Genomic DNA, 21,346 nt, shown 5'->3' with positions numbered 1-21,346 from the left:
TAAATAGGTGCAGTTAACTGCATGTCTCAATAAAGGTGCTAAAAAAACCCAAAAAACAAAAAACATAAACTTCTGAGAAACTTGCCATGATAATCCCCATTTAGCAGATAAGAGTATTAAGGCACAGAGAGATTAAGAAAAGTACCCAAGTTCACACAGTCAGTCAGCTACAGCTGAGCATTGAACCCAATTGCTCTGACTTCAGAACATATACAGGGCTGATCTCTATTTTGCCATAACAGAAAACCTTCACTTACTCTAGAAGTCCTGCTGTGATAGAAAGGGCAGACTGCACAGGAAGGGAACTGGAGAAACTCAACAGGTTCAAGCAAAGATTCGTTTTTCTTTCAAGTAAATTTTATACCCATTTGGAGTCAGAGATAGAAAGGAAATTCCTAGGAAAAAAACTGACAGAACAAAACTTCACATTTAAGTGGTTTATTTAAAATTATTTTATATTTAATCACCTAATTACAACTTTAAAGCATACTATTATCAACCCTTACCACTCATGCCTCTGGCAACATGTCACTTGGGTCAATAGCAGACAAAAGTAAAGAGAAACCAAAAGCAAGAAAGGACAGGATGATTGAATAGGGGGCCTCCACCCCACTTGCTAAGGTCAGAAGCCAAATAAGTCCCTGGTGACAACAGAATCTGCCTTCTAGGGAGAGGGACACACTTGAGAATGAACTGTGAGAAATCCTTCTTTAAACTGACCTTACAGGTTAAAGAGTGTGGGTGAAGATAGACAGTCCTTTGTTCTTCAATTTCTGAGAAAAAAGTTGATGAAATTGTTTCTATGAAGTACAGTGGAATTCATTTTAGATGGAGGCTGGACTCTCAACTCAGCCCACAAGGTAAGGCCACCCTTAAAAACAATGAAAGGAGAGACTCTTCAATAAGTGGTGCTGGGAAAACTGGACAGGTACATGTAAAAGGATGAGATTAGATCACTCCCTAACACCATACACAAGAATAAGCTCAAAATGGATTAAAGACCTAAATGTAAGGCCAGAAACTATCAAACTCTTACAGGAAAACATAGGCAGAACACTCTATGACATAAATCACAGAAAGATCCTTTTTGAGCCACGTCCTAGAGAAATGGAAATAAAAACAAAAATAAACAAATGGGACCTAATGAAACTTCAAAGCTTCTGCACAGCAAAGGAAACCATGAACAAGATGAAAAGACAACCCTCAGAATGGGAGAAAATATTTGCAAATTTAGCAACTGACAAAGGATTAATCTCCAAAATTTATAAGCAGCTCATGCAGCTCAATAGCAAAAAAACAAACAACCCAATCCAAAAATGGGCAGAAGACCTAAATAGACATTTCTCCAAAGAAGATATACAGACTGCCAACAAACACATGAAAGAATGCTCAACATCATTAATCATTAGAGAAATGCAAATCAAAACTACAATGAGATATCATCTCACAGCAGTCAGAATGGCCATCATCAAAAAATCTAGAAACAATAAATGCTGGAGAGGGCGTGGAGGAAAGGGAACCCTCTTGAACTGCTAGTGGGAATGTGAATTGGTACAGCCACTATGGAGAATGGTATGGAGGTTCCTTAAAAAACTATAAATAGAACTACCATATGACCCAGCAATCCCACTACTGGGAATATACCCTGAGAAAACCATAATTCAAAAAGAGACATGTACCAAAATGTTCATTGCAGCTCTATTTACAATAGCCCGGAGATGGAAACAACCTAAGTGTCCATCATCGGATGAATGGATAAAGAAGATGTGGCACATATATACAATGGAATATTACTCAGCCATAAAAAGAAATGAAATTGAGCTATTTGGAATGAGGTGGATGGACCTAGAGTCTGTCATACAAAGTGAAGTAAGTCAGAAAGAGAAAGACAAATACTGTATGCTAACACATATATATGGAATTTAAGAAAAAACAAAAAAAGTCATGACGAACCTAGAGGTAAAACAGGAATAAAGGCACAGATCTATTTGAGAATGGACTTGAGGATATGGGGAGGGGGAAGGGTAAGCTGTGACAAAGCGAGAGAGAGGCATGGACATATATACACTACCAAAGGTAAGGTAGATAGCTAGTGGGAAGCAGCCGCATAGCACAGGGAGATCAGCTCGGTGCTTTGTGACCGCCTGCAGGGGTGGGACAGGGAGGGTGGGAGGGAAGGAGACACAAGAGGGAAGGGATATGGGAACAGATGTATATGTATAACTGATTCACTTTGTTATAAAGCAGAAACTAATTTAAAAAAAAATGCCGGGGTCTTCCCTGGTGGCACAGTGGTTGAGAGTCCGCCTGCCGATGCAGGGGACACGGGTTCGTGCCCCGGTCCGGGAAGATCCCACATGCCGCGGAGCGGCTGGGCCCGTGAGTCATGGCCGCTGAGCCTGCGCGTCCGGAGCCTGTGCTCCGCAACGGGAGGGGCCACAACAGTGAGAGGCCCGCGTACAGCAAAAAAAAGAAAAAAAAAATGACGTGAATTGTGCACAGATATAGTGCAAGTGATTTTATGAATCTAATCTTTTAAGTAATCACTTTATGAATTAACTTTTGAGAGCCAAATATTGAAAGAACTAGAGGAAAGTCTAAGTGTAGAGTTCTGAGAATTTAAGCTACTCTGCTTTTCAGATAACTACCAAAGATCTAGCAATAAATTAGGAATAGGTGGAAAATTCAAAACATTTCTGCTTGCCTGAAGAGTTTACTCCTCTCACTTTTACTTTCTTTCTATTGCCTTAATACCTTCATTTTGTGAGTTAAGTAAGATGGTTAAGTCATTCCAACGTTACTTGTAATGAGAATCTACCATGTCATATTTAGTATACAGTATGTAAAGTATGTAGTAATAAAATAAATATAGTGAGAATACAGACTGTACAAAGAATGAAATAATGTAATCACTTCAAATACCTAAATGGAAGACTAAAATTATATATCACCGTGTATGTGAAACAGTGAATGTCTTTCTTGTTCATAAAGCCTCAGGACATCTCTTCAATATTTATGAGCTCAAGATCAGTGGTTACTGCAATTTGCCATTCTCTCCCATGTTGAGTAATTGTTGGCATAAATCATTTTTACAAAATTGATGTAATTATATTTTCATCTTTCTACAGGATATTTATGTATGTCTATTTAAAATACAATTACATACTCATCATATATTCCATTTCAACGGTGGAAAACTTGCTCCTTGCAAAATAATAGAAAGATAGAATACAGTACATCCAAATTTATCAATAAAACCTCATATTCTGCTATTTGTACATACACAAGTATTATTAAATTTCATAAGGTTGCTGAATGATGTCATGAAAAAAAAGAATTTTGATATTTTCTTTCTCCACATTAGTTATCATATGTAATTGTAAACATGGTTACTTAATAAATGTGTTTAAATAAGTTTAAGTATTTTCAATATGTATACTATTTAGTAAAATTATTTTCCCTGAGTGTAATTCTAAATGACTTCATATTACTATTGAGTAATAGTCCACATTATTACTCAAAATGGGTAGTGGTTAAGTTAACCAGAGTGATTTTCAACATTGGTGATCTACAGAGCATTTATGATGAGAAACACAATCGAGTCTATATTTCTTATACATTTCATTTTTTAAAGTATGTTAAATTTTTTAAAAAAATTTTTTGGCCACACTGCATGGCATGTGGGATCTTAGTTCCCCAACCAGGAATCAAACTCATGCCCCCTGCACTGGAAGCACAGAGTCTTACACAGTGGACAGCCAGGGAAGTCCCTTACGGGATGCCTAACATAATTCTGAATTGGAAAAGTGACGTGCCTTTTATAAACTCCTCTATTTTCAATATATCTTTAAAAAAACTGCATTTTATTTAGCCCCAACCTTAATTTTCATATGATTCATACACTTAAACATTATACTACAAATTATAAGTTCACTTCAATTCTTACTCTTTTCAACGGGGACAAAGGGGCCAGGAAGAGCACATATGTCTTTACAGTGTATCAGCTCCTGCCTCGCCAGCCCCTCCTCCTGCGAGCCCTTCAGTGTTCTGTGAGCGGTAACATCTCCCTGCATCAAACTCATCTTCAACCTCTACCCCTCACACTATCATTCATTCCTCATCCTCACTAATTATTGTAACAGTCACCTCAGCCACAGCATGCTATTCCTATTGCTACTATCTGTATCTTCTGGACTCTATCCCTCCTGAAGCAGTGTTCTAGCAGGGTCTTCTGCCCTGTCTTCCTCCCATGCCAGTGTAAACCTCACTTGGATCAATTTTTAAAAGCACAGTTCCAACCAGTCCACAAAAAAGCATTGGTTACTCTCCCTCTTGTTCTTCCCATTTCAGGCATACAAAGAGTAGAACTACCAGAGCCACATTCTCTTACCAAGGGTATAAACAGAATGTAGAAGAATAATATAGAAGGTCACTATATATTTTTAAATGAAAATCACAAGTTATAAAATGTGTGTGTGCGTATGTATGTGATGTAACAATATTTTAAAAAGTCTGTTTGAAGTGTTTGTCTTTTGGTGGAAGGGATAACCCAACACTTTCATTGTCATATATCCACACATACATATACATATGTACAATGTTTAAATTCAATGATGTATAAAAACATTAACTTCATATTTAAAATAATTAAAACTGTGATTTAAAGACAAAAATTCCTATTAAACAGTTCCTTGTTTAAACATGTAATTAAAATTGCCATGATATAATATTTAGAAAATAACAGTGTTAGACATAAAGGAATAAAACACCTTCAATTATTAACCCCCCCAAAAAAAAGAGTGGAAACTGTGAGACCGATATAAAGACCGTTTCAGTAGTCCAGTAGTTTGCTGAGGATTGGTTTCAAACCGTGGCATTGGAGACAGGAAATAAGTGGATAGGTGTGAGATCTATATCTTAAGAGGTAGAGCTGATAGGACATGGGGATGCATTGAAGTGGGAGGTAAGAGAGAAGTGTCAAGAGAAGTGTCAAAGTTTACAACTGGATGTGTAACACAAAAAAACGGGGGAGGTATAGAATTGCTATTTATTGAGATGGGAAATACTGGGGAACAATAAGAAAAGTGAAGTTAAGGGGTTAAGAGATGTCTTCGAGACCTCCAAATGAAAATGTCAAGAACACAGTTTAATCTATGTGTCTGGGAATGAGAAGAGAGATCAGAAATAGAAATAAATGTGAGAGCAGTCACATCTAGATGGTATTAAAACTCTACTAGCAAATGAGATAAACTAGGAAAAGTGTCTAGATTAAGGAGCGAGGAGGCTAACATTCAGATCTGGTAGAGGAAACAGCCAGTAAAGAAAATGGTGACTGAAAAGTCAGGTAAGTGGAAGAAATTAGGATAGCATTCTGTATCGGAAGTGGAGAGAGAAGAGGACTTTTTTTTCTTTCTTTCTTTTTATTTTTTTCTTTTCAGAAGGAAGTCAACCATATCCAGTGTTTCTGAGTACAGAGTAAGATAAAGATTAAAAGATAAAAAAGTTCCATTTGTGACAGTGTGGAAAATCCTGAAAATCCTTACACCAAAGATCACTTAGAAATGCTGCATAAAATACAATTAGCACTGAGCTCAGAACAAAGGGAAATATTAAGGACCAAAATACAAGGATGAAGATTCAAAGCAGAGTAGAAGATGGGTCTTCAGAGGCATTATGCCAAGCGGTGTAAGGCAGACAGAGAAAGACAAATACTTTACACTACTTATATTTGGAATCTAAAAAAGGCAAACTCATAGAAACAGAGTAGAATGGTGGTTGCCAGGGCCTGGGGGTAAGGGAAATGGAAGATAAGAGTCAAAGGGTACAAATTTCCAATCAGATGAATACATTCTGGGGATCTAAAGTTTAGCATGGTGGCTATGGTTAACAATACTGTATTATATACTTGAGACTTGCTAAGAGAGTAGATCTGAAATGTTCTCACCGCAAAAAAGAAATGGGAATTATGTGAGGCGATGGAAGTGTTAACTAACACTCCTGTGGTAATCATTTTGCAATATGTAAGTGTATAAATCATCACACTGTACCCCTTAAACTTACACAATGTTATCTGCTAATTATATCTCAATAAAGCTGGAAAAAATAATTTCCCAAAAATGAGGAAAAAAATATAAGCTGGTCTGATAATGATTAATGTGCTGGTTTTCTACATTTTGTTCTTCCATTTTCTGATCTCTCTTCTCTGTTAAAAGATACTAGTGGAAAAATAAATAAAAAGAGAGGTAACAATGGATTTTATGATGTGCACCTGAACATACAGTAAATATAGACTTTACCACTGTCCACTCAGGAGAGGTGCTTTTTCCAAATTTTATGGAGTTCCTTATCTCTGCTTTGCAGTTCCTAGGCCCAAAGCTGCTTTCCTTTAAAACAGACAAATTACCACATAATTTTTCTGACTTTTGAAAGTCAGCCTTGCCTTATTGTATTTATATTTAGATGAGCTTGCATATTCACAGACAACTCAGTATTTTTCAATTAACCTATCATTTGTTTTTTAGTTTCTAAAATTAAAAGCAAAAGAATCTGTTTAAACATTTCAATCAGGTGGAGCTGTAGATAACCCCGCTTTTACTGACTCTTCTCCCTATTATCAAATCTTTGAAATAAATTTCAGCTGTTTTAAAGTGTATTAGGTCTTTTCATTTTGTTCAGTTGTGTGAAATAATGAAGATAAATAGGAAGTTATAACATTTTGACTAGACAGGTAATATTATATGAAAGAACAACAGACACTAAATCAGCTTTAATAGTTGCTAATATGGACTTGGGCACCTGGTGAAAACCTAATCCCCCAAGGATCTTTCAGGACACATGAGAACAGTTCATTTGATACTTAAATAGATGTCAAAGAAATAAAGGTACACACACACAAGCGCACATACACACCCCAAAATTCATATATGCCATGAGCTAAAATAATCGACTTCCCATAGAATCTAAACCATCAAGATTTTCAAATAATCAAGTCTGGGATCAGCTCTGGAGTACGGTCCATTCCTGAAGTGCTTTCTGAATCACTCATAATAAACTCTTCAGACTCACTTTCAAGACCTTCACTTCTTTGCATAATTCTTCTTAGTATCCTGAATCATCAGGAAAATTGTCCAAGACTTGAAAATTGGCAAGAGATGGTTCAGCACTGCCTAGCAGACCCTCTGGGTCTGATCTTATGGAGTGAAGAGGCTGGGAATCTTTGATGAGACTTGCTATTGACTAGGATATTTTATAGCTCTTCACAGTTACAAGTTAAGTGACAGAAAACTGACAGCAATGAGGATGACTCCTGTTCATAGCAAGACAAATTTTTTCTCATACAGAATATAAATCTCTGTAAGACAAATTCTCAACAGGTTTTAATTTGATCGTTCCTTCATGAAGTAATGGGTTGGTAAATCTTTGACACGTTTATTTGATATTTGCATAAGTCATGTTTTTAATTTTTTGAAAAATTATATGCTGTCAGTCCAACCACCCTCTTTGGAAGGAGATATTGAGACCTCATACATGGGACCCTAATGGGAAACTCAGCATCAAGTTACCCGTGCAGTTGGTCTAGTTCAAGAATGTCCTAAGCCCCACCCTTGTGACTCACATCAAATAATCAGTCTTCTACCTGGCTAGTTCCTCATCTTAGCATAGTCTTGGCAATTTGGCTAGTATTTCAAATGTATCCATAGGATCTTCTAGGTTTCAAGTATCAAAAACAGATTGAGTTTAAACTCAGTGATTGAGCTTTATTGTGAGGAGCTTTACTGTAAGTGAAGGAAAAAAAAAGGGCAAACAATTATTTCTTCTATTATATATCCAGGACTCATGAAAACTTGATAATTATTAAGAACTGGAAGATCACAACATACATCATATCTCTTCTTACCCAACTGAGATTTCACTGGAGTGATTCATTAATCAATGATCAACAGATAACATTAACTGAGCATTTAACTATCTTTCTGGCACTTTAATAACCACTTTACATGTATAATCTCTCAACAACATTTTGACATAGATACTGTATTATAATCATTTTAAAGATAAAGACATTAGGGCTTGTAATGTTTAAGTTCCTTGTGCCACCATCACACAATCTTTGTAAGTAGGAGAGCTGGAAATCAAACTCCGGCTGTTTAGAGCTAAAGCCTTAGCCCCAGAAATTCTATTTGTTGTTCCTGTCTCTTAACTTTTCTTTTTCCACTTTACTCTTTTTTTCTATTTTATGACAGTGGCAATGCTGAACTTTACCTGGGCCCTGAGCTCCCGGAAAACAGCAACAATTTTAGAAGTCTCCAACTGTTTTGTGTTTCAGGAAATGGTTTACTGCAAAGAGCTATGCTTCACCATATAACTTAGATAACTCACTGTCCTCTTTCTCAGGACCCTTATAAGACTTGTAGATTTTGTCCACCTGTGACAAGATCAGACACAGACCTTTCCCCTTTTGCTTTAATCTGCTGACAAGGCCAGATACAGACCTTCCAATTTCCCCTTCTTTGACTGATTAGCTGACATTAGAACTGTCTGTACCCCTAAAACTAGCTATGGTAGGAAAAATAATGACCTCCTAAAGATATCCACATCCTAATCCCTAGAACTCATCACTCTGTTAGGTTACAGGCAGAGGGGAATTATGGTTGCAAATGCAATTTAAGTTGCTAATAAGATCGCCTTAAAACAGTGAGATTAACCTGGATTATCAAGGTGAATGCAGTATATATAACCACAAGCAACCTTAAATGTAGAATAGAGGTAGAAAAGGAGAACTAAGGGGATAGCAGCATGAGAAAGATTTGTCTGATGCTACTAGCTCTGAAGATAGAGGAACAGAGCTATGATCCAAGGAATGCAGACAGATGGCTACTAAGAGGTGAAAAATGAAAGTAAATGAATTATCTCTTAAAGTTTTAACGATAATAAATTTGTGTTGTTTTAAACCACCAAATCTGTGGTAATTTTTTTAACATCTTTATTGGAGTATAATTGGAGTATAATGTTGTGTTAGTTTCTACTGTGTAACAAAGTGAATCAGCTATACTTATTCTATCCCCATATCCCTCTTGCGTCTCCATTCCACCCTCCTTATCCCACCCCTCTAGGTGGTCACAAAGCACCGAGCTGATCTCCCTATGCTCTGCAGCTGCTATAGATAGCTATTTTACATTTGGTAGTGTATATATGTCCATGCCACGCTCTCACTTCATCCATCCCAGCTTACACTTCCCACTCCCCATGTCCTCAAGTCCATTCTCTACATCTGTGTCTTTATTCCTGTCCTGCCCCGAGGTTCTTCAGAACTATTTTTTCTTTTTTTTAGATTCCATATATATGAGTTAGCATATGGTATTTGTTTTTCTCTCTCTGACTTACTTCACTCTGTATGACAGACTCTAGGTCCATCCACCTCACTACAAATAACTCAATTTCGTTTCTTTTTATGGCTGAGTAATATTCCATTGTATATATGTGCCACATCTTCTTTATCCATCCATCTGTCACTGGACACTTAGGATGCTTCCAAGTCCTGGCTATTGTAAATAGAGCTGCAATGAACATTGTGGTACATGACTCTTTTTGAATTATGGTTTTCTCAGGGTATATGCCCAGTAGTGGGGTTGCTTGGTCGTATGGTAGTTCTATTTCTGTTTTTAAAGGAACCTCTATACTGATCTCCATAGTGGCTGTATCAATTTACATTCCCACCAACAGTGCAAGAGGGTTCCCTTTTCTCCACGCCCTCTCCAGCATTTATTGTTTCTAGATTTTTTGATGATGGCCATTCTGACCAGTGTGAGGTGATGCCTCATTGTAGTTTTGATTTGCATTTCTCTAATGATTAGTGATGTTGAGCATCCTTTCATGTGTTTGTTGGCAATCTGTATATCTTCTTTGGAGAAATGTCTATTTAGGTCTTCTACCCATTTTTGGATTAGGTTGTTTGTTTTTTTGATATTCAGCTGCATGAGCTGCTTGTAAATTTTGAAGATTAATCCTTTGTCAGTTGCTTCATTTGCAAGTATTTTCTCCCATTCTGAGGGTTGTCTTTTGGTCTTGTTTATGGTTTCCTTTGTTGTGCAAAAGCTTTTGTTTCATTAGGTCCCATCTGTTTATTTTTGTTTTTATATCCATTTCTCTAGGAGGTGGGTCAAAAAGGATCTTGCTGTGATTTATGTCATAAAGTGTTCTGCCTATGTTTTCCTCTAAGAGTTTGATAGTGTCTGGCCTTACATTTAGGTCTTTAATCCATTTTGAGCTTATTTCTGTGTATGGTGTTAGGGAGTGTTCTAATTTCATTCTTTTACATGTAGCTGTCCAGTTTTCCCAGCACCACTTATTGAAGAGGCTGTCTTTTCTCCATTGTATATTCTTGCCTCCTTTATCAAAAATAAGGTGACCATATGTGCGTGGGTTTATCCCTGGGCTTTCTATCCCGTTCCATTTACCACTTCAACAAAAAGAATAAAATACCTAGGAATAAACCTGCCTAAGGAGACAAAAGACCTGTATGCAGAAAACTCTAAGACACTGATGAAAGAAATTAAAGATGATAGAGATGGAAAGATATACCATTTTCTTGGATTGGATTGGAAGTATCAACACTGTGAAAATGACTATACTACTCAAAGCAATCTGCAGATTCACTGCAGTCCCTTTCAAACTACCAATGGCATTTTTCACAGAGCTAGAACAAAACATTTCACAATTTCTATGGAAACATAGAAGACCGCAGATAGTCAAAGCAATCTTGAGAAAGAAAAATGAAGCTGGAGGAATCAGGTTCCCAGACTTCAGTCTATACTACAAAGCTACAGTAATCAAGACAGTATGGTACTGCCACAAAAAGAGAAATGTGGTAATTTTTTAAAACAGCAATAAACTAATACACTAGCTAACCACAGACAAAAACACCTGCTGTTCAGATAACTTACTGAGATTTCCCCTACTTGCAAAACAACCCCAATTATTAATATATAAATCACTCCATCTGTAATTTGTTTGTCCCTCCCTATAAAAGCCTAAGGCAAAACAACTTGTTCTGAGACACTCTCATTTTTGGATTTGGGATATTCTCACTACTGCAATAATCTGAATAAAATCATCAACTTAATTGTTTAGTGCATTTTGTCTCTGACACTTTGGTGCCATGACTCAGGCAGGATTGGATCTCAACTTTGGATCATTTACTTCCAGGTAATGTGATTCAATCTTGGCTCTTGATCTAGGGATCCAACAGTGAGTCTGGCTGTTCCAGACTCTTACCCCTCTATAGAACAATGAGGATTTTGGTCCCTTTTGAGCACTGACTTGATTACTGGTGGTGACTTCTTTTGGTTTTGGTCTGACCATTTGCTCGTCTCTGTAAATGGATTTATGGTACATAGAGATCTTGTCTCTATTGGGTGAAAGAAAACAGAGAATCTGGTTTGCTAATCTTTACTCATTGTCTTTGGATATTTTGCACTCACAGAAATTTAGAATCCACACCTATTAGAAAGAGAACAATTCTTTGATATGAAACAGTGAATTTTGTAATTCTGCATCTATTCTTGACACAAGACTAAAATTTTATTATTAAAACTATAAACTCTCTCCCTGTGTCTATATATATGTTTATGTGTCTATAAGTGTGGAATGTGTTTCTATCTCTGGATGGAATTACCAAATTAGATTATAAAGTCTCTTAAAGGAGCTCTGTTCTGATTGGCTTAAGATTAGTAGGTGCTTATACAAATTAAATACTCCTAAAATTTTCAAAAATTAAGGAAATTGAACTTCCACTAGTGTTAATATCCTTTAAAATTATATAGAAACTAATCCAAATGCTTTAAGAACTCAAGCTCATGTAATTTAGGTAAATCTTTGGCAAATGGATTTGTTTAATATTGTTGGTTTTAAAAAAACAGATCTGTCTTAAGCATTAGGTATAATATGTGCTTATGTATGTATAACTATGTATATTTGGGTCTGTTAATGAATTTGTTCACCTACTTTCCCAAATTGAATCCTGAGTTATATCTTTTGCACCTAAAATTGCCTTTGAGATTTCTCAGAGGGCCCCTGGAAAACCATAAGGGACTTGTTCTTTTACCTTCCAAAAAGAAAGATACTAGGTAATTAAGTCAACTTGATGCATTGCTATTGGTGAGTTGCATAAAAAGCCTAGCCAAATTAGAGAAGCTATTTAGTCTACTGTAGGCTACATTTATATGGATAAAATGTTATACATATTTCAGAAATTAGATGCTGTATAGAAAATCTCTAGAGATTTGTCAATGTCCTAGCTATTAGAGATATGTTTCTACTTGTTAGAGTCCTGGTGTTGCTTTGCCTGATAGTACACAATGACAGTGTAGTGTTATTGGCCATAATATCATATATTTTAAAATGTTAACTTTGACACAACTTCACCTATTTAATTAGTATCTGACATCTTCTAGCCTAGAGGTTTTCAAGTAAGGATTCACATTAGATCTTTCCCCTTTGGAAATTATTATTAATAAGTTAACCACAGCCATTTTAAGTCTTTTGTCAGCTACAGATAGTTTTTTTGTTTCATTCTGATGCTTCTCTAAAATCACTTGTATTCAGCTACAGACCAGAAAGTGCTGACTTTAACAAAGGACAGGTGAAAGAACTATGCCAAGTACTCTCGGACACAGGCATCTGATGGCATTGCTTAAACAACTTTGAAACCGTAACAATGAACTGAGTTAGAATTTTCAGAACTCTAGTCCAAAAGCTGATGGTTTCATGAGACTACTAACCCATGAGCAAGTGGAACAAGAATTAATTATATAGTATTGAATGAACTAATGAAATATGATTTTTGGTTTTGTTTGGAATATTGTTGATGTTGGAATATTCTATTTTCTGCATATAAGGAGATCCATTATCTTTTATCTGTATCTTCTATCTTTAGCTCTGTCTCTTTCTATCTATAACTCATAACAATTTAGTAGACTGTGCTTTTGTAAACAGAAATAAAACACCTTTATCTCCTCGCCTGATCCCTCTAGAATTAAGAACCTCTTATGAAACTCTTACATATATTATTATTTTCACGGTAATACCATTATTTGAATAGATTCAAAAAGAGTTTGTCTTCCTTATTAACAGCACTTATTGCAAACTATGGTTATGCAAACAATGTTTTGTCTGTAATATATTTGAGAGTGATGCTTATTGAATCAGATATAACTAGACAATTTTATGGACTTATGGTTGACTTTATGGAGCCAATGATTACAAAGCTCTCTTTTGAAAAGTGGTCAGATAGCTGGCTTACAGTGTTCCTAGCCATAGAGACCAGTAAGGAAGGTCACTTCCAGGAAGACCCAAAAACTTCATGTTATTTTGGTGACCTTGAGAAGAGATGAAATTATCCAAAATTATAGGTACTTCAGGTAAAATCTGACGGTGAATTTCTGGCTTGGCTTCCTAATCTGAGGAGGCTTTTAAAAGTCCAATCTAAGATTCCTCATGAAACTTCTAGCCAAGCAAATTTAAGAGTGTCCACAGTCTCCAGCACAATGCCTGGAACAACAGCCTTGCCCAACAGTTATTTCTTGAATAAATGAAGAAATGAATGAATTCATAACAATTATGTTAACGATCTTATTCTTTTGTTAATTCAGTAACTATTTAATGAGTTGGTACAGGTTGCTTTCCTAGGTTCTAGAGACACAAGGGTAAATAAGTGAGATATCACAGAAATTACAGTTTAATTCAATCTTTAGATAAGCTTCTAGAAATCAGCCTTTTACCCTGTCTCTCAAATTTAACTTCATATAATCATTTTTTTTTTCCAGGAAAATATTTGACAGTGTCTTTCCTTAGGGAAAACAACACATTCTGAAATGTAAAGTTATCTCTAAATCTAGATAGACACAGGCAGAAACATTTTTATGAGAGTTGACCAGGATGTGGAAAGAATTTCAATAAGTAAAAATATTCAAATGATCAAAACTGGCAAAAAGAAAAAAATACATGAGGTTTTAATTTTGTCCTTACTCCAACTCATAAATATATATTAAATAATATTTCTGCATGAGGTCAAATTTAAACCAATCATACAATGAGTATTTTTAAAATGCCTGTTTAATTTAATAGACCTGCCAAAATAAACTTGTCTTTTACAATAATTCACAGTATATTTCTTTCAGCCTAACATGAAATTCTTGAAAGTTGGTAATTATCAGACTTTTTAACAAGTCAAAAAAGGATTTGAATGTTTGTTCCAAATAAATGATTTGAATTAAGGTGTTTGTTAATCTCCTTGTTCTTTTTTAGGTAAATATTCTCACATATTTCTGCATCCTGGAGATGTGCATAATAATCAGACAGGATATAATTAAGTGAAAGTATCATAGTGAAATAACCAGGGAAAATAAAGCTAGAGACTGCTATACTGAATAAATCTGCTTTGATCACATGAAACATTATTATCTCCATCAGCTTATCAACTTCTAAACAACCACATTACCAACATATTAGCTCGCTCTTTGAATTTCCCAGGACATCTGAATTTTCCTTGACCAAATACTGGAAATATTTCTGTTCATGGAAATTAATGGACTTTAGATGTTGGATGACTGAAACATTATGATTTACTATAATCTTTGTTTGTTTGTGGTTAATTAACATTTCCATTAACTTTTTAGCCTTCCTCCCTTTACAGAAGCATTTCTATAAATTCCCCAAAACAAGCAACTAAAAAAGAGAAAAATGGTACTGCAAAAATATACATATGCCCTTTTAAAATATATGAAACTAAAGCAGGAACAAGAATTATCAAACAATTTTAGAAACAGATGATTCATCTGGACACTGACTTATGAGTTCATTTTATTGAAAAACATTTCAAAAAGGTATGACCTTTCAAAGTACTTGCAAGGTCACACATTGCTAAAGGTAAGATCATCTTTAAAACCTTGAATACAATCTAAATTTAAAGACTCCCTAAAATGCAGTTTCCAAAAGTTTCCTCGGTGACTTATTTTTCAAATGTAAAACTCTTATTTTTCAAATTAAATCTCTTTTGTTGCAATTGATTATTTTGGAGTCTTATTTAGAAAATATGTAGCAGTGGCTACTTTCTTTCAAAAGTCTAAAATTTACTTCTGAATTGAACCTGCAGAGGCTTTTTTTTTAATTTATTTTTATTTGTGAGTATATATGCTTTTTGCCAAGCAGCAGAGCTTGCTAAAACTTTTATTCAATAAATGACATGAATAAATAAAAACGATGGAAGACATTCATGCCTATCATACCATTCTGAATTCTACATTTCTTGTGATACATCCCTGACCTAGGCCTGCTCTTTGAACACAGCACTACCTTGCTGATGCTTGACCACTTGGAATTCACTATGACTCCAAAGCAAGCCTAGGATTCCAAATACTGAAAATTTCAATCTGAGGCCTTCATTCAAAAGAACTTTGTCTCCTATTTCTGCCAGGATAAGATAAGAAACCACAATGGAACAAAGAGATGGGAATTGCTATTTCCGGGTGGTGGGGGTGGTTGCAGCGCTTTGGAGGGGGGGCAATATTAGCTGCTAACAAGCCAAGGTTTTATAATACAGGAATTCTCATCCGTTTTCCTGCATCTTAGCACTGAGACCACTTTAGACCAATCTCCCTATCCCTTATCTAATGCTAAGCACCAGCACTGAGTCAAAAAATGCCATACAAATGAATAGATGGAGTAGGAACAGATCTAAAAGCTAACTCCAAAAAAGCACACAGCCCATAGCCCTCCTTCAAATAATGCATCTTGTGAAATGGGGTTACTGTAAACCAGAGCCCATGTTTGAAAATTGTAAACACTCTTCAGGAAAAGAAGCAATTCACAAGAATGGTTTAATCAACCCTACATAAATCATCACTGAATGCAACTACCTCAAATTTCAGATGCTGGCATCTCGCCAGTAAAAAAAAAAATCAGGTGTGATTTTTTTTCTTGCTTAATGCAAAGAGAAAAAAAAAAAAAGACAAAAGCAAAACAAAAACAAAACATAAAAACCTACCAAAATTAAGTTTGTGAAATCTGATCTGAAGTTAATATATTTCATGGACTTCCAACCAGAACAAGGTGAATATATAACTTCAAATGATGCAAATTTTAAATGTGGAACTATAGAATACCTTTGTTGACCATTATTTAAGTTTTTATTTATTTAAACTAGTAAAGTGCTTCAAAAGGATTTTCCTGATTATAGTATATAATTCTATTCTTCACAGATTCTCTTTTCAAATTGTGGTTCTTTTGGGAGGTGCTATCCTTGGCCATTTCCTTTTACATTCATGAATTGGGCTGTTTCACGGCAGCTTCTGACACAGTTGAAGATGCAGCTGTGACTAGGAGGCACTAGTAGAATTGCTGCTGAGCTTTGAAATCCAAGGAAAAACACAAAGGATTCTTCTAATTTTTAATAATTTTATTGGGAAACATTCTTATACCACTTTCATGGTGAGAAACTCACAGGCTAAACTGAGATATTATAGTTGAAAATTTCTCAAATCAAAAAATTGAATTAAAAACATTCCTTGTACAAGCTTAAGAGATTGACCATCCATGTGGGAGATGTTCAGGGTATCTGTCTTGAGCACCAAAATGCGGTCACATATATATATATATATATATATATATACATACACATACATATATATATATATATATATATATATATAGAGAGAGAGAGAGAGAGAGAGAGAAGGGCCTCAAATATCAAATATCATTAGGTAACCTAATAAATGTACATCCAAAAGTTACTTATATACCCTTTTCCTAAATCTTAAGAGAAATGCTGGAAGTGAAAAATATGAGGGGCAGAGATAAGCTGCTTCAACCACTAGGACTTAAACCTGTAGACCTATATGAAAAAATAAGTGTTGGCATTTTATCTCTTATTTCTGGCCTACAAGTACAAGGGGGAATAATTATGTGTACTCTAACAAATTGAAAGTAAGTTTATTTTCTAAGCACTAAATTATAGTAACTATGTGAAGTGATGGATGTGCTAATGAACTTGATTGTGGTAATAATTTCATAATGTATACATACATTAAGTTATCATGTTATATGCCTTAAAAAAAGAATGAAACTATAAAATAATTATACACTGAATGAATGAATTTGAGTCATCCTATGAGAGCTTAGACAAAACAGCTTTCTCACTCTCAAGACTTGACTATAACTTTTGAATATATTAAGGCATCTAAAAAAAAACTGTATCAGAAGGGTGGCAGGTGTCTTTCCTAAAAACATAGGAGGTGAAAGAGACACAAGCAAATATTGGTTCCCACCTTAGCCAGGCACAAGCAAGAAGGTACCTGGGCAAGCAGACTAGATTCTGAAGATAATGGAGATAATACATCATTAGAAGTCACAAATTGGTGACCTAAAGGTGAGATATGTTTCCTCTTTTATTCTGAATTCTCTGTGCTTCTGGTTCTCACAATGTCAACAAATAAAAGCAAAACAAAAACAAAAATATTTTAAGTGTACTTTTCTAAGATATAAAAAAGTAGAGGTTTTATAAAATTTCATATTTACAGCTTCTCTTATAAAATTAGATTATCAGGCAGTAGTCGGTCTATATCCTTTCTTGGCAAGAATTGACTGGAAATGAGTATTGGCTGCTCATCCTAGGTTCATGAAGTCTCCACCACTTCCCATTTTTTTCTTCATACTAAAGCCATTTTGACGGCAGTGGCTATCTTTGTCCTCCCACTATTTTCATATTAAACTTAAAAAAATGTCTTTTACCCATATTTCTGTGAAAAGTGGGAAAATGAGAGTATTTACAAGGATGGAAAGCACTGGCCACACCTTGGTTAACCTCTACTCCAAGTAACATATTTTTCTATAGTCAACTAATAGCATAGCCTTGGCAATGTTTCAAATGTTAGTTGGACTCTGAGTACAACCCATTTTGAGCCACTCACTAGAAGGAAGGACCACACCTACATATTTGTAGATTGATGAATTCACTCAGTTAATGTCACCTTGTAGAGACTATACTGGGAATGTTCTTAATTCAGAATTTAGTAAGTTCTTTCCCATTTGTGTGTTGTATTGCAAAACTCCAAAGACATAAGCAACAGCTATTATTTGACCTGAAATCTGAGTCTCAGTTTGGATACATAATTCTATGAATTGTGTTTTTATGGCAAGCAGACTTCCAGGTTTTATTTTTTTTAATTTAACTTTTATTGTTATACAAAGAACACATGTCCAGTGTAGGAATATAAAAAAAATAGATAAAAAATGAAAGGGAAAATGAAAGCTACTGATATTTTCATCACCTAGATAGATATAACACTACTGATACGTTGGTATAGAGCCTTTCAGATATATTTTTAAATTCTCTAGGTTTATTGTGGGTAAAATAATCTTTGAATTGTCAGTTGTGTCTAAACTTTTAAAAGATAAGTAATGTCCATGTCTGTTAGTTAATTGAGTTGCTTATGCCAAAGATATTTCGTGACTCTTAGAACCTACTCTGTGGCTCTAGAATATAAAGAACAAAACCAAGAGGCTTTTCTCAGTCTCAACCAGATATTGCTAGAATACCAAGGAGTGAAACCAGGAAAGAATTAGACAAGATATTTGAAAAAGAGGAGGAATATCTTATGTTCTGGCTTTCTCTAACCAGTTTCTTTAAGTAAAATCTTGGATTGTTGGACTGAACACATCTAAATCACATACTCCTTGATAAATTCTCCCCAAATTAAATCACATTGGGTTGGCAAGTACATTGGAAACCCACTAACTAGCATTATCAACAGATTATAGATATTTTGCCTCATTATATTCTGTTTGGGAGGCTATGAAGTAAATATTTTTCAAAGTTTAACTACCTCATCTTTAATAAATATGCTAATATTGCCTCTTTAATATGAAAACTCTAAACTTGACATCAGAATTATATGGTGCCATGGTTCCACATAAAAGGTAATCATTTCTTCCTAAGCAGCATGCAAATGTTTAATGATTCTTTGACACCCACAAATATAATTGCTAACTATGCTTTTCAGGTCACATGGTTTTGAAAATAAGCAATAAAATGAATCCATCTTTTTAAATTTGTATAATCTCTTGTTCAATAAAACCCTTACCATATTTGACTAAACATTAAATAGAATAAATGAATAATCTTGTTACATAAAAATGATATTTTTACCTAAGCTGGCAGAATTTTGGAAAAACTCTTCTTTGATTCTGCCAAATTCATCTGGAAGAAAATCAACACACAGTTGTAAAACTCATGAAGTCTAAACAAGTGTGAGTACAAAATAGTCTCTCTTTGTTTTTCAGGAATTTCTTTTGAGAACAATTTATCCTACCCCTGTGCCTTCCTGAGTCTCCCCTCCCTGTTTCATTTATCTCCTGCCATGGGAAAATAAAGTAGCCAGTAAAAGGCTCTGAGTAAAGCCAAATCTAATTTCTTTGGCAAAATGTGAAGTTCAGCCTTTAAATATTGGATTACATGTGATACTGTACAAGAGGTATTTAATAAAGCAAGGTTTATGTCAGAAGAAAAAACTTTCAAATAAAACAATTCCTATTATCTAGTTCAAACCAGGCACAAACTTGCTTTTTAAAAATGCATTTGTTTTTTCTCACCTCTTACAAAACCAGAAGAAAAATTTGTCTCCAGAAAATTACTAACTAAGTTACAAGGTCTATTTAAGCTACATGATACACAATACTAATCACATCCCCCAAATCCATTTTTATTTCCCAGTCAACTCCAACTATTGGATTCATGGAATTCCTGAAATGAGTCTAGTGTCTAACTGGAAAGGTGAACACATGACCTAGTATAAGCCGTGAGCACAATCCACCACAGAGGTTGGGTGGTCAAGTCAAGGTTAGACGTTTAAGCTAGTCAGCATAATCAGAACGACTCTCAGGAAATTTGCTCAGAATTCCAAAAGAAAGGCCCTCTTTCAGATGATGTGGTCTGTTAAGTACTCAGCATTATAATAGACATGGTTGAGCTATGATATTAAAGGGATGGGATCCATTTTTGGCTAACTGGTACATTTTCATGGTAGAACTCCAGAGGAGTCAGGTTAACATCAAAGCAAGATGGGTTCCATAGTACTTAATCACCTGTTCGTTCAGTTCCCTGGAAGTCTCAGTGCCATGTGAGCTGGCCTAATTGTTATTGGTCCAATAACTTTATGTCTTAGAAAGAGTGTTTCAGTAATACAAGAATTTGAAATATTTTTCTGCCTGTGTCATACTAATACCAATATAACTCTTACCTATTATGCACACAAAATATACTTAGTAACTTAGCCTTAAATTAGTCAGAATGACTTTTGCTTCTCTTTTTAGAGAGGAAACATGACAATAAAGGCAAGTCCCATGCAATGTATCACATGATTTTCATCCAACACTGAAAGTTAGGTCAATGACAAACAACTTCAATTGTGTAGTGCTTTCTGTAGCACTCTCAAATGAAGGCCACACATTCACCCAAGCTTCAGCATTTTAAGGTTTAAGAAATACTTATGCTATACTCCTGAGACATTCTTTCAATGTCCATGAAGCCTTGAAACTCTGCACACAATTTCTGTATTATAATCATCTGCTTACATGTCTTTATGCTTACTAGACCTTAAATTTGTAGAAAACTGTGGCTGCATCTTTTTTATCTTCCACCCACAGTTTCTGGAACATAATAGGTATTAAATCAGTGATTGATAAGTTAAAGAGCACTTTGGATGCTTCCCCCTTTTCAACCTTCTTGCCAATTTTCAGTCTACATGAATCACACCCTTTCTCCATTCCCTCTTCACAGCTCTTGAGTAAGACAAAGAAATCACTTTGATACATTGACCTGCTCCATGACAAATGTTATTCAACTGTCTTTATAAACTCAATGACACTCACCAGTCCATACATTTATTATGAGATACTCGGTGCTCAATAAGAAATTGGAAATTTTCTCATTATTTTCAAAACCTTGATTGACCCCATCTTACTTTCTTTTTATTCAATTATCATACTTCCTACTTCGTAGGCAAATTTGTCATAGTCCAATCTGAGCACCAGTTGTCTTCTCCTTAATCTCAAGAAGTAGCTACACTTTTAGCTAGCCAAATTATGTTTTCTCCTTTATAAAGGTAAATTCTATTCTGTTGTGAACGTTTCAGCTCTGAGACCTTTCCTCATCTATGTTCCCTTCTTAACCTATCTTTAACCTGTCCCTTTCAATTTCTACTCCTAGATTTCAAGTTCCTTGAAACCTAGATCTATTTTGGTCATTTTTATATTTCTTCCTTCCTCCTATACATAGGCTATCGTCTTGGAAAGA

The sequence above is a fragment of the Mesoplodon bidens genome (assembly GCF_964165515.1).
Source record: "Mesoplodon bidens genome assembly, chromosome: 1".
Classification (NCBI taxonomy): domain Eukaryota; kingdom Metazoa; phylum Chordata; class Mammalia; order Artiodactyla; family Ziphiidae; genus Mesoplodon; species Mesoplodon bidens.
The sequence above is the reverse complement of the archived record's forward strand: the minus strand, read 5'-3'. Positions refer to the sequence as shown.